Source organism: Hibiscus syriacus, unplaced genomic scaffold, assembly GCF_006381635.1.
Source record: "Hibiscus syriacus cultivar Baekdansim isolate YM2019G1 unplaced genomic scaffold, ASM638163v2 tig00002511_pilon, whole genome shotgun sequence".
NCBI lineage: Eukaryota > Viridiplantae > Streptophyta > Magnoliopsida > Malvales > Malvaceae > Hibiscus > Hibiscus syriacus.
In genome coordinates, this window is record NW_024061932.1 from 1,835,314 (window position 1) to 1,849,222 (window position 13,909).

At 31.7% G+C, this 13,909-nt stretch overlaps 1 non-coding gene across 1 annotated transcript; it reads left to right on the forward strand.

Moving 5' to 3' along the window:
* Positions 1 to 13,473: 13,473 nt before the first annotated feature.
* On the forward strand, positions 13,474 to 13,575 carry LOC120147587. The gene has a single exon (XR_005518294.1). It is a non-coding gene; the product is annotated as a small nucleolar RNA R71 (small nucleolar RNA).
* Positions 13,576 to 13,909: the final 334 nt, after the last annotated feature.

The window sequence follows — 13,909 nt, forward strand, 5'->3', positions numbered from 1 at the left end:
TATAGTTGAAATGCATATGGGTGCATTATCAACAGAAAAGTATGTTATAGTTGAAATGCATATGGGTGCATTATCAACAGAAAAGTATACTATAGTTGAAATGCATATGAGTGCATTATCATCAGAAAAATATGCTATAGTTTAAAGTGCATAATGGTGTATTATAAATATGAATGGAGGTTACAAATGAAAAGAAAAAATCATGACAAATGATTATGATAATTGAGAATAAAATATTTATGTATATACAAGGGTTTATTTACTATATTATGACTCACTAAGATATACTTAACGTGTGTATTTCCACACATAGGTAACAACAGAAAAAAATCAAGTAAGGAGTGAAACTGTAACAGCAGATATCATTCACTAAGGTTGACTCACCAGTAACATTAGGATGGTAGTGAACCTTTTGTAAACTTGTTGGCATGTAATTAAATTTAACATAACATTTTGTAATGTGTTTTAATGAATACTTATTTATTATGTTTATTTATGTGGAAATTAAGTTTGTAACAAAATTTTAAAGAATTTACAAAATGAGTAAACCATTTTTAAAGTAATGCGACATTTGTATACGTATACTGAAACATATATACGTATATGGGTGTTACATAAAGTTTTTTCTCTACCCAAGTATACATATTTAAGATGCCCTGACAAGGTCTTTAGCTCTAGGGTAGGTGCATGCAATAATGATGGCTTAGGAGGAATAAATTCATCAAAATTCAAAGGTTCAAAATTCATACCTGATCTAGCTAATAGTAAGCTAGATTGCTCCTTCAAAATTGGCAAGTTTTCATACTCCACTAAGCTTTCGTCATCCTTCCAATAGTCATTGTCTTCTAGTTGAATAAAATTGTTATGGCAAAGCTGTTTAGTTTATTCTTCAATTACTGAGTTCAATTCAGAAATGCCTTGGCATTCTTCAGTGTCATCAACATACTTGAGAGTACGGAACACATTGACAATCACACACTGATCAACCACTCTTATAGTGATTTTACCTTTTTCACAATCTATCAAAATACGACCAGTGGCTAAGAAATGTCTTCCTAGAATGATGGGTGTCTTGGCATCAACTTCGCAATCCAGAATTAAGAAGTCGACTGGAAACACAAATTTATCCACTCTTACTATGATATCCTCGACACTCCCTTCTGGTTTAACATGGGATCTGTCGACAAGTTGTAAAATAACTGATGTGAGTCATGTATCTCGTATCCCAAACTTAAAAAATATAGATTTTGGCATTAAATTTACACTTGAACCAAGACCATATAGTACATTTCCAATGAAATTAGATCCTATAGAACAGGGAATAATGAAGCTATCATTTTGCTTTGGTGGAAACTTACTTAATGAAGAACAAAATTTTGTTGCACTGGCAACTGTCTCATACGTCTCTACTTTCCTCTTATTGGTACAAATTTCCTTAAGAAATTTGGTATATGTCAGCATCTGTTCAATTGTTTCCAAGATAGGTACATTAATATGGAGTTGATTAAGAATGTCCACAAACTTCTTGAATTAAACTTTATCATTATGCTTCTTTAATCTTTGAGGGAAGGGTGGTGGGAGTCTAGCTTCCTTAACTGTAGGAATAGTAATTGGTTTTACCTTGGCATCATAATTTTGTTCCTTGACAGACTCACTAGTAGAACCCTACTCCTTGTCCTTCTCAGAAATGATATCATCATATAATTTAGCTTCACCATTTTCAGTAATGGGGGTAGAATCATCCTGTAGTGTTCCACCAACCTTGACTTGTTGGTTAATTTGTGTTCCACTCCTAAGATTTAACACATTACAATGCCCTTTTCCATGTGATTTAGTGACTTCAGTGTCACTTGGAAAATATCCTTGCTAGCGCTCTTGCAATGCCATAGCAATCTGACCAACTTGACCTTCCAAAGCTCTCAGAGATGGGCTATGGCTTTGAAGTAAGAGGCCTTGACTATAAAGTAAAGATCCTTGATTCTTAATTGAAGTAGAATGGTCTTCATAGTAGATATAAAATCTTGAACTGTAGCTTCCAATGAACTAATGCTTGCTGAAGATAAAGCTCATTTGTTGGTATTATGCCATGACATGGCATTTTGGTAACCTTGAGATTCATTTTGATTCTGCTACCGAATGGACTGACTAGCATTGTGGGCTCCTTGATTTCCCCGTGAGAAATTGGGATACTGATGCCATCATGCATTATAAGTGTTAGAATAAGGATTATTATTACCTCGATTAAAAATACCACAAAGTTGACAGACTCATGGTTGGTCGGGCATTCACTCTCGAGATGATTGCCTTGGCATAACAGACATGCCAAGCTAGTTGCTTTCGCTTCCTTCATATCAGTGGAATGTTGTAATTTTTTTAGCAGATTAGTGATAGTTGAGTGTTGAGGGAACACCGAGTATTGGTATCTAACTCAAATGTTCCAGGTGCTTTCCTCCCACTCCCAAGCCTTGAGGAAGAAAATTGATAGTCATTATTAGCAATTCTATCCAAAATAGCAAACGCTTCAGTAGGTGATTTATCTAGTAATGTCCTATTTTCGAGGCATCCAACATAATCCTCATTGGTGCATTGAATCCATTATAAAAAAACACCTTGAGTCCAATCGTGAAAACCATGATTTGAACACTTTCGAAGCAAACTCTTGTAACGATCCCAACACTATACATAGATTCATTGTCGCCCTGACGAAAGGATTCTATGTCATTCCTTAGATGAGTATTCATGTTCGGTGGGTTATACCGCAATAAAAACTCTTACAAAGATTGACCTATGATTCCATCGAACCGGATGAAATACCACTCAACCAAGCCCTTGCTCAGTCATGCAAAGAATATAGAAACAACTTTAATTTCAGAACATCCTCGTGCACTCGGAAAGAATCACAAACCTCTAAAAAATTACAAATATACTGCCTGGCATCTTCAGTTGGCATGCCCTCAAACTTCCCTATAGAATTTAACATATTAAACATAACTGATTTAATCTCAAAATGTGCAGCTTGAATTTCAAGTGCCAAAATTCCAGGATTCAAATCATATAGCATCAGATTTAAATGATCATGAATAACACGAGGCCTATCATCAGGTCCAACATTTTGTAATGCCTTGGCATTCTGAATTCTGTCATCTTGACCAATGCTCTGATTTCCAATTTGATACATATTTTATCGAGCAAGTTGAGCATGTCTTCTTTGTCTAAAGAGTCTTTCAATCTCGAGTTCTATCGGTTCCAATGGCTCTTCAAAATGTCTTCTAGGCATACACTAAATAAACCTGAAAAAGAATAAAGCGAAAAATATCAAGTAAACTATATAAAAATAAAGATGCCAAAAATATAATGCTCTGACAAAAACTAATTAACTTCACGTTGCCAATCCCCGGTAACGGAGCCAAAAACTTGTTACGTGGATTGAGTACTTCAAAATTATATACAAATAATGTGCAAGTATACACAATCGCTCAAGTAATAAAGTGATGAGTGAGAATCATCTCCACAGGGATTGGTGGAAATTACAAAGTTCAACCAAAGCAAAGCACTACTCTATCTAAGTATAGTTAGTGTTGATATGTACTATGGACAATGTCACAACAATGGAAAGTGTATGTTGGTGGATATAGATTGATAGTCTGATGGGGTAGCAAATGGAAATGTAGTGGCAAGAGCATATTGTAATGTTGAAAATGATAAAAATTTCAAGGCAATGAAAATAGTAAAAACAACAAATAAATGATAGTTTGATAATCCTCACACAACAAGCTTCCATGAGAATGAATGGTAGGGATTGATTTAAGGATGCTAAAACTTATCTCTCAAGCATATTTAATCTATCTAAACTTCACTTTCTCGATAGGGTTTGCTGAAAATACTACCTTTATTTCTAGTCAAAGGAACCTAATAGCTTATAATGCCACGACATATCCTCTCTGTCTCAACTATGAAAGCCTACACTATTGATAAAAACTATCCCTCTTAGTCGTTGAAATCCTATCTTAGTCTCTATCAAGCACTAAGGGATTAGGATATAGTATTACTATGCTGGTTCAAAGCTTAAGAAAATGCTACACCCCATTGCTTATACGGATCTTACTTGTGTCTCTCTCGAATACTTCAAGTATTAATAGCTAAGTTTCTCTCGGACACCTAGCCTTCATCTAAGTAATGGACACTATCCTGCCTCTTACAAACTTAGATGCTGAAGTATTCATAAGCAAAACAAGTAAATACAAAAGATAACTATAAATCTACCATTAAAATAATATTAAACATCCATAAAATCAACCCCACCAAAATAAGGTTAGTTCATGGTGGGGTTCTAATCATCCATGAAACAAGACATGAAATTTATTTGTTCCAACAACCCCATATCAAATGGAAAATAACAGTAAAGGGGAAAGGAGAAGAAACCTTCGACGTGTGCAGTTGGAGCTCTCCTCAACCACCATGACTCGCCTTAGCTCACTAACTCCTCTCGGATGCCTAGCTCGCTACTCCTTAGAGCTCGTAAATGGAGGAACACAACTAGAGAATGAGAAGAAGAATACAGAGAAGAAGGTAAGAAAATCTAGTTGAATGTGATTAATTCTCCTCCTCTCTCTTTTTCTCTCATATGTGATGTATATAATAATGTAATATCTAAGGGTAATATTGGGTTTTAACTTTCCAATTACCCATTATACCCCTAGAATTACTCCTTAGGCATGAATCTTATCCTTCCAGGTGGAAGTCATCCCCAGTAGGCGGTTATAACTATCAGACACGTGCCTTGCCAGCTGTCATTTTACAAAAAATATATTTTGTCCTTTTTTTGCGCCAGAATTTCCAAGGCATTTCCATATGCTTCAGCAACGTGTGATGTCCCAACATTCTTTCCCTGTGCACCATTTTGCTTTCTATTTCTTGCACAACATAAAAAACTTCACCTTTCCCTCACACAACATCTTTACAAGATAAAATAACAATACCACCACTAATGCAACTATATGCAACTACATGATCCTAAAATGAATAAAATGAGCTGTTAAACAAACAATAACTTAAGTGAAAAAGGCCTTAAAAGTAGCCTTTTTAGGAAGTTATCAGCTACCACCTTAATCATGAGGTTCACATCCATGAGGCTCACTACTGTTAAAGCTATAAGTGATAACGCCAATAAGATGCAATCTTTATTCTTTCATGGTGTACTTTATATTGAACACTCTTCCATCTCAGTATGGTCCATTTAATATCTCCTATAACATATATAAGAATAAATGGTCTATCGATGAACTTTTAACCATGTGTGATCAGTAGGAGGCTAGACTCATACTGGAGATGAGAGAGAGTGCACTGACAGTTGCTCATGAAAAAGATTAATCCAAGTCAAGACAAATGAAAAGGTTAAAATCCAACCCCAAGATGGCATTAAGAAAGAGTCAAGTGTTTCTTTAGTAAAAAAAAAGGACACCTAAAGAAGGACTATGTCAAGTTCAAGAGCTGGCTTAAGAAGAAAGATAAATTAGTCTTACTTGTTTACTTTGAGTAAAATATGGTTGATGTTAATTATAACTCATGGTGGATTGATTCTGGTTCTATAATCCATGTCTCAAATTCCTAACAGGGATTAAAAAACCTGAGGGAACTTGTGGGAGTTGAGCGATGCATCTACTCAATAAATAAGATGCAATCACATATGGAAGCTATTGAGACTTGCAAGTTAGTGCTTGGCTTTGTTTTAATTTTAGAAAATATTTTTTACATTCTAAATTTTTTCTAAAATTTTTATTTGTGTTTTAAGACTTGTATCATTTGGTTGGTGTTTTAATTTTCAAACAATGAATTCAATTTGTTTTATAAATAATAAATTGTTGGAAATAGAATTTTATTAGATAGTCTTCACTCTTTAAATTTGCAAAATAATGTCACTCATAATGTTATGTACATTCAAATTGGTTCTAGACGTTGTGTTATAAATGAAGATTCCTCTATTTTGTGGCACCAAATATTAGGACATATTTCCATTGAAAGGATAAAGATATTGGTAAATGATGGGGTACTTAGTACCTTTGTTTTTTTTACTTCGGTAGTTGTATAGACTACATTAAGGTAAACATATTAACCAGTCAAAGAAATGTACCAAGAGGAGATCAACCATACTGGAAATCATCCATTTTGATATATGTTGCCTAGATCTGGATGTATCACGATACATGTATCTTTACATGCTTCATCATAAGAGCGAAACATTAGAAGCCTTTAAGGTTTTCAAGGTTAAAGTAGAGAAACAAATGCGGTAAGCAAAATAAGATTGTGAGAACTAATAGAGGTGGTGAGTATTATGGTAGATATACTGAAAATGAATGACCTCTTGGTCTATTTGCAAAGTTTCTTGAAGATAACAATATAGTTACCCAATACACCATGCTAGGATTGCCTAATCAAAATGGTGCTACAAAAAAAAAACAAACAAACTTTAATAGATATGGTGCAAAGTATGTTTAGTAACTTTAATCTATCTATGTCCTTATGGGTTGAAGCTCTCTAAACAACTGTGTATATAATAAATCGAGTTCTAACCAAGGTTGTCCCAAAGAAACCTTTGAGTTGTTTAAAGGTTGGAAACTAAGTTTGCGACATATACATGTATTAGGATTCCCGTCTAAAGTTAGAATTTATAACCCACAAGAAAAGAAATTGGATCGAGGACCATTAGTGGGTATTTAATTGGATATGTCGATTGGTCCAAATGATATAGATTATATTGTCCATCTAATAACACTAGAATTTTGGAATCAAGAAATGTAGAATTTCTTGAATATAACTCAATAAGTGGTAGTGATATATCTCAGGACACAATTCCTATGCATCAACCTTCCACTTCAAGTGAGGGATTGGTTATCATACAGAAAACCCCTCAAGTATAATCGGGTGTTGAAAACCCAATTTGTGAAATTCCACAAGCTGCTAAAAATATTCCAATAGATTTAGTTGTTCAAGAAACTCCAAAAATTATTTAATAACTACTTGAACAACATGGTCCAAAAAAAATGTTGATTCAACATTAAGGAGATCTACTAGAGAAAAAAAATCAACAATTTATTAGTGACTACATTGTGTATCTATAAGAGTCTGATTTTAATGTTAGAGTTGAAAATGATCCTGAGTTATTTTCACTAGCCATGAGCAATAATGAATCAAAATTGTTGTATAATACTATGAAATATGAGATAAATTTCATGAAAAACAACGATGTATGGGATCTGGTACCGTTACCTAATGATGTAAAAGTCATTGGATGTAAATGGGTCTTTCAACCAAAAAAAAAAGATATTAATTGCTTTACACAATGGTGACCTAGAGGAAGAGGTATACATGAAAAAACCTGAAGGATTCTCTTCTAGTGATAGTAAACACTAGTTATGCAAGTTAAAAAGTAAATATATTGATTGAAACAAGCATTCCAATAGTTGTACTTAAAATTTAATGAAGTTGTCTCTTTATTTGGTTTTGTTGAGAACATTATGGATCACTGTATATACTAGAAGGTCAACAGGAGTAAAATTAATTTCTTGACCCTATATGTGGATGACAATTTACTTACAACAAATGAAAGGGGTATGCTATGAGGTGAAACAATTTCTTTCTAAAACTTTTGATATAAAAGATACTAATGATGCATCTTATATCATTGACATTAAGATTAATTGTGATAGACATCGAGTTATCTTAGGTCTATCTCAAGATATCTATATAAAAAAAGTTTTAGAAAGATTTCAGATGAAAGATTGTTCGCCAAGTGTTGCTCCTATCATAAATGGCGTTAAGTTCCATTTGAACCAATGCTCGAAGAACAATTTTGAGATAGAGAAAACGACAAATGTTTCATATGCTTAAGTTGTTGGAAGCCTGATTTATACTCAAGTTTGTACAAGACTTAAAATTACATTTGTAGTTGGGAATATATCAGAGTAATCCAGGTATTGACCACTAAAAAGATGCAAAGAAAGTTTTGAGGTAGCCAAAAGGGACAAAGGACCACATGCTTATGTACAAACAATCATATAGTTTAGAGGTGATTGGCTACTCTAATTCAGACTTTGTTCGCTATGTTGAGTCACATAAATCAACACCTGGTTACATATTTATGTTTTCTAGTGGAGCTATATCTTATAAATGTGTCAACCAAACCTTAACTGCTACTTCCATTATGGAGGTTGAGTCCGTTTATTTTTTTGGGGCTACCTCACATGGAGTATTTGTTAAAGAGTTTCATTTATGGTCTTAGACTAATGGAGTCAGGTCTTAGGCCATTACAAATATATTGTGATAATTTTGTTGCTCTTTTTATGGCTATGAATAACTAAATTTCTAGTCAAAATAAACACATTGACATTAAGTATCTGGCCATAAAGGAACCTGTTAAAGAAAAGAAAGTGGTGATTGAGCACATACCACTGAGCAGTTGTTAGTTGATTATTTAACAAAAGGCATGGCACCACATATATTTAAGGATCATGTTGTCACTATGGGACTTGTTTCTACTTTGTAAATTTTCTTTATAAGAATGATTTTAATGAAACTCTATTAAAGTTTGATGTTTCTCATTTTTGTTGTGAGCATATTAATTTTGTTATTTCAAGAAATATCACTAAAGTTTAGACCTATAATAAACTTTGAGTTTATTTATTAAGAAATTTGGCTAGAATGTTGAGACATCGCAGGCATTGGGGCTCGAGAGACATCATTGTGGTAGGCATTACTGCTGGCAATGGTCGAGAATTACTACACTGTCCTTCTTCTCTTGCTATGACACTAATAGTGGGCGATTCAATATCGAATTTCATGCTATTGTCCTTGTCATGCTTTCACTACAAAAAATTATAAATTTATGATGAAATTTCTACATGACGATACACATAACGTCACAAAATATACTATAAAGGTGACGTTTTTTTAAACTTTTCGTCACATTTAGTGATTGATGATATATATTTTATGACAATTGTAAAAATGGTCAATGATTTTTGTCACTATATGTTTGGAGCCAAAATTTACCTCCAAAAAATTTGGTGGGAAATCCTTCAATTACGTTTAAATAAAATGGCGACGTTGTAAAATCGTCTCTAATTAAATGAAAGTATCAATGACGATTTTTTACTATGATAATATCATTTGAATTAGCGACGTTACAAATGTGTCACAAATAAGTTTTTTTATGATAATTTGATTTGGCATAATATAAAAGATGACACTTTATTGGTGTCACAAGAAATAGGTTTAACGTGACCAAAACTTATTTGTCACAACTTCATGTTTTTTATATGATGATTTTAAAAGACATCAAGAAATTGTGTCATTTAATGTTTGGCTCAAAAAAATAAAAAAATGTGGGAAAACTTTTTAGTGACATCTTAGATGTACTATTAATTCAAAAATATTATTATTAATGATTTTTTAAATGTTTTTTTAGGTTTTTCAAACGCATGTGTTCTATATATTTATATGTATATATATAATATTTTTTTATTTATACATACATACATACATATATATATATATACATATATATATATATATATATTAAAGATCTCTATATCGATAAAAAAAATAATCTTTAGTTGATCATGTCAAAATCGAATGCTAAAATGAAGATACAAGAATTTGTTGGGTTTAAATTTAATTTTTCAAATATTAATTCTAAAATTCAAATTATATTAAAAATAGCGTAAAGTTTCTATGGTAACTCATGGTTTTTAGAAATTCCAATTCATTAATGTCAATTATAGATTGCTCAAGGATTGAATCTCTAATCTTACCCTTTCGACCTATATATATATATATAATTGTGTATTTAAGATCCCTTTTATCGTTAAAAAATAATTTTTAATTGATCATGTTGAAGTCGAATGCTAATGAGATAATCATATATGTCACATCTCAAAATCAGGGTTAAAAGAATTTGTTGGGTTTAAATTTGATTTTTAATATATTAGTTCTGAAATTTATATTAAATTAGAAAATTTGTAAGTTTATGTGGTCAATTCATAATTTTTAGAATTTTTAGGCCATTAGTGTACATTCTGAACTACTCAAGGATAAAACCTCTAAGATTACCCTTTTAGCTTAAAATTGAAAAAAATATACATTTCACAGCTCGAAACCACGCTTTGTAACACACCTAACTATTCAACCTATTATGAGTAGAACTTATTCCAAAAAATCAATTTTTACTCGACTCGATATTAAGAAAATCTATTCAATTAATCTGGACTTATAATTTTATAAAATCGACTTGAAAATATTTCAATAAATATTTTGTTATAAAATAAGACTCGAATAATTTGAAATTTTTAGTAATTAATAGATTAATTTTCAAGTTCGAGCCGAGTCATAAACTCTCCATGATATATGCGTATAGCATATGAAAAAATAATTATACTTGTATACATAAATGGCTGTAAAAGGGTATTTAAAATAGAAACAATTAGTTCCAAAACATCGTAAATATTTACAATTAAATTTAAATAGAAACTCAAACAACTCGATTTAACTAAAAAATTCAAATAAAGTTTCAGTTATAAAATAACACTAATCAACTTATATTTTTTAATTGAACTCAATTTGGTTGAATACTCACTCCTAATTGAACCAACAATTCGATTTTGATTTGGAAAATTTTTCTTTCCACTTTTCTTCGATTCTCCCTTTTCTTTCTTTCTTTTTGTTTCTGAATTTTCTTCTTTTTTTCTTTTTGCAAATTCGGGTTTATAGTATGACATTGTTGTGGGAGTTTTTTTTTTTTTGAGCGATAGTGATTTTGAATGATGATGAGAGTAGGATTGGGGAAGTGGACGGTGATGGATGTTGGGCATGAGACAATGCTTCTTGGTTCGCAAAGGTCAGAAAATTTCTTATTAGATTAATTATCATCATCGTGTTTCTTCTTACGTTGATTTTAATCTTTAGTTTTAGGTCTTTTCAGATTAATCTATTATTTCTGAAAAGTAGTTGTTTGGAAAAAAAAATTCTGTTGTGAAATGAAGACTATAGTTGCAGTGAGGTGATGAGACATTACTTTAGTCATATGTACAACTCTCTTACATTAATTTAATTGATATACAAGGTTATTTTTGGTTTAGGTTTAGTATTGTATTAATAAGAAGGCAAGGACGTGTTTTGTCTGTACAGTGAAAGCCTTTTGTATCATTTTGGTATGCTTTAAGTAATTCGTATAGCTCTCTTACATCAATTTTCATGTTATGGTTAAACTTGTCAGATGGTGTATTAACTTTTGATGGACGTTATTAGTGATTAAACTGCAGTGTTACTAACATATTAACTATGGTGTTTCCTTATCTTTTCTTTCGTGAAATTTAAACAACGAACATCTATAAACATGACTTGCAATTCTTATGTTCTTCATCTTCATTTATACAAAAACTTTTTTGATCTAGCCTAATGTGGTTTTCTATAGTTTATGTACTGACTTTTAATTGAAAAATATGGTTTTGTACTGCTTTTGGCCATTGTTTCTCAGATAATCTTGTTGTTTGATTTACTTGTTATTTTCCAGATTTTGGATATTGTTTGGTATCTCCAATTTTTTAGGATTTTCATTTTATATTTTATAAAAAAAATTTATATCTCATAGATATGGGCAAGAGAAATTAGAAAATAGGTAGAGTTTAATTAAAAGCTTTAAAAATATCAATTCACTGAGGAAGAACATCACCTTTGATCTTCATTAGTTCGTTTATCATTTAGGTTACTTAATTTTTTAATCATATTTTATAATGACTCAATTTTTTCTCTAGATTCTTGTCGTGCTTAATTTCTTTTATGGTTTTTTCAGTTTGATAAGCCCTTGTTTTTTTGTTCTTTGTTTTCCAGTGTTTAAAATGACGGCATGAAGCTTGGGTTGCAGGCATAAGGAATTGTGGTGGTAGCTTGGATTTGGATAAACCTTTATCATAACTTATAAATAGTTTAGTACTTATTATAATTTAGAAATAGTTTGCACTTATTGTGTTTTAGAAATAGTTTTGTACTTTATTTTAATTTCGAAATAGTTTTGCACTTTCTTATAATTTAGAAATAGTTATGTACCTTATTGTAATTTATAAATATTTTTTACCTTATTTGTAATTTAATAAAATTTTGTACCTTATTGTAATTTCTAAAAAGATTTGCCCTTCATTATAATTTCTAAAATATTTTTTTCCTTTGTTATAAATTTTAAAAGTTTAGCCTTTTATTGTATTTTTTTATTTTTTAATAAAAATTGTGATGATCATTTTTTATCATTATTATAATAAATTATTATATTACTAGTGACAATATGAATAATTAATGATGAAATTTTATATTATTTGATGACATTATTAATTGACATTGAACGTAAATTATAAGGTGACGTTATATATTAATGTCACTATATGTTTAATAATAGGTGACGAAAATGAATGCATATTCACATTTGACATTTAGTGACACACCTAACGCATTGTTTGTCGTGACGTCAATTTTACATAACAAAATAAAAATTGTGGCGTAAATGTATATTTTAGTGACAATATTTTAAATACCACAAATAAACAAATTTGTTGTAGTGTTTTTAGCCCCCTCATCAATTGTCTTCTTGGGGTCTTCAGCATGTTTCCCAATGAGGAGACCACTTCAAGTAGTGATGGCCTTGCAATGCTCATTGCATTAAGCTTTTCTTGCCTCTTTGGATTATCGATATCTCTTGGCAGCATCCCTTATAGATTATTGTTCAAAGCATTCGCCATTTGGACAACTTGATTCACTAAAGCTCTTAAGGATGACTATTTACTCACCAAATACTTCTTCTTTAAGGCTTCAAGAGATGAAATATAAGTGGTTTGAGTTGAAGATTGTCCTTGATAATTCTAACTATGTTGTGGTTGTGTGGCCTGTTGCTGTATCTAAGGTTGTGGCATCAACTATTGTTGATTGTAATGTTGCTACTGAGGATTGGAAACATTTGATTCCTCCATGATACAGTGGGATGGTTTCAGTAATTAACATTGTATGTATTGCCATAAGAATTGTCATTCATATTATAATTCCTCACATAGAAGATGGATTTGGGGTTTTGAAGGAACTCTTCATAATTGTGATTATCTCCATAATAAACACAAGAAAAGCTAGATATAACTTTTACCTCATAAATTCCCCTGGCTTTTGTAGCTTTTTAACCATATCTGTCAATTTTGAGATTTGAGAGGCCATGGAATTGAAAGCATTAAAATCCAATACTGCAACATTGCGTCTACCAAATATGTTCCTTGTATTGGGGTATTGGTAATAATTATTGGTAATAATTCTCTCTATAATATCATAAGCTTTATTGTACTTCTTATCCAGTAATGCTCCATTGGTCGAAGCATCCACCACCATACGAGTTTGCATGCTCAACCCATTGTAGGACATTTTCATTTGTGTCCAATGTGGGAATACATGCATTGGACATTTCCACATTAAGTCATTGACTCTCACACATGCCTCATATAAGTTCTCATCCTCTAATTGCTTAAATGATGTGAAGTCATTTCACAGCTTTGCATTCATATTTGGATTGAATCGCAACAAAACCGTTTGTCCTATATCGTTCCAGGATGCTATAGCACCGAGCGATAGTTAATTTAACCATGCTCTAGCTTTATTTCGTGGCGAATAAGGGAACAAATTCAGCCTTAGTGCTTATTTAGGAACTCCTTGTTGAACAAATGAATCACAAACTTCCATAAATGCTCGAAGATGTGCTCGAGGGTATTCCGTGAGTGCACCACTATATTACCCCATGGACTACAAAATTTGAAGCATCACCAGTTTCAACTCAAAATTGGCAGCATGATTTTTTGGTTGCACAATGCCAGGATATAGATAATCAAGT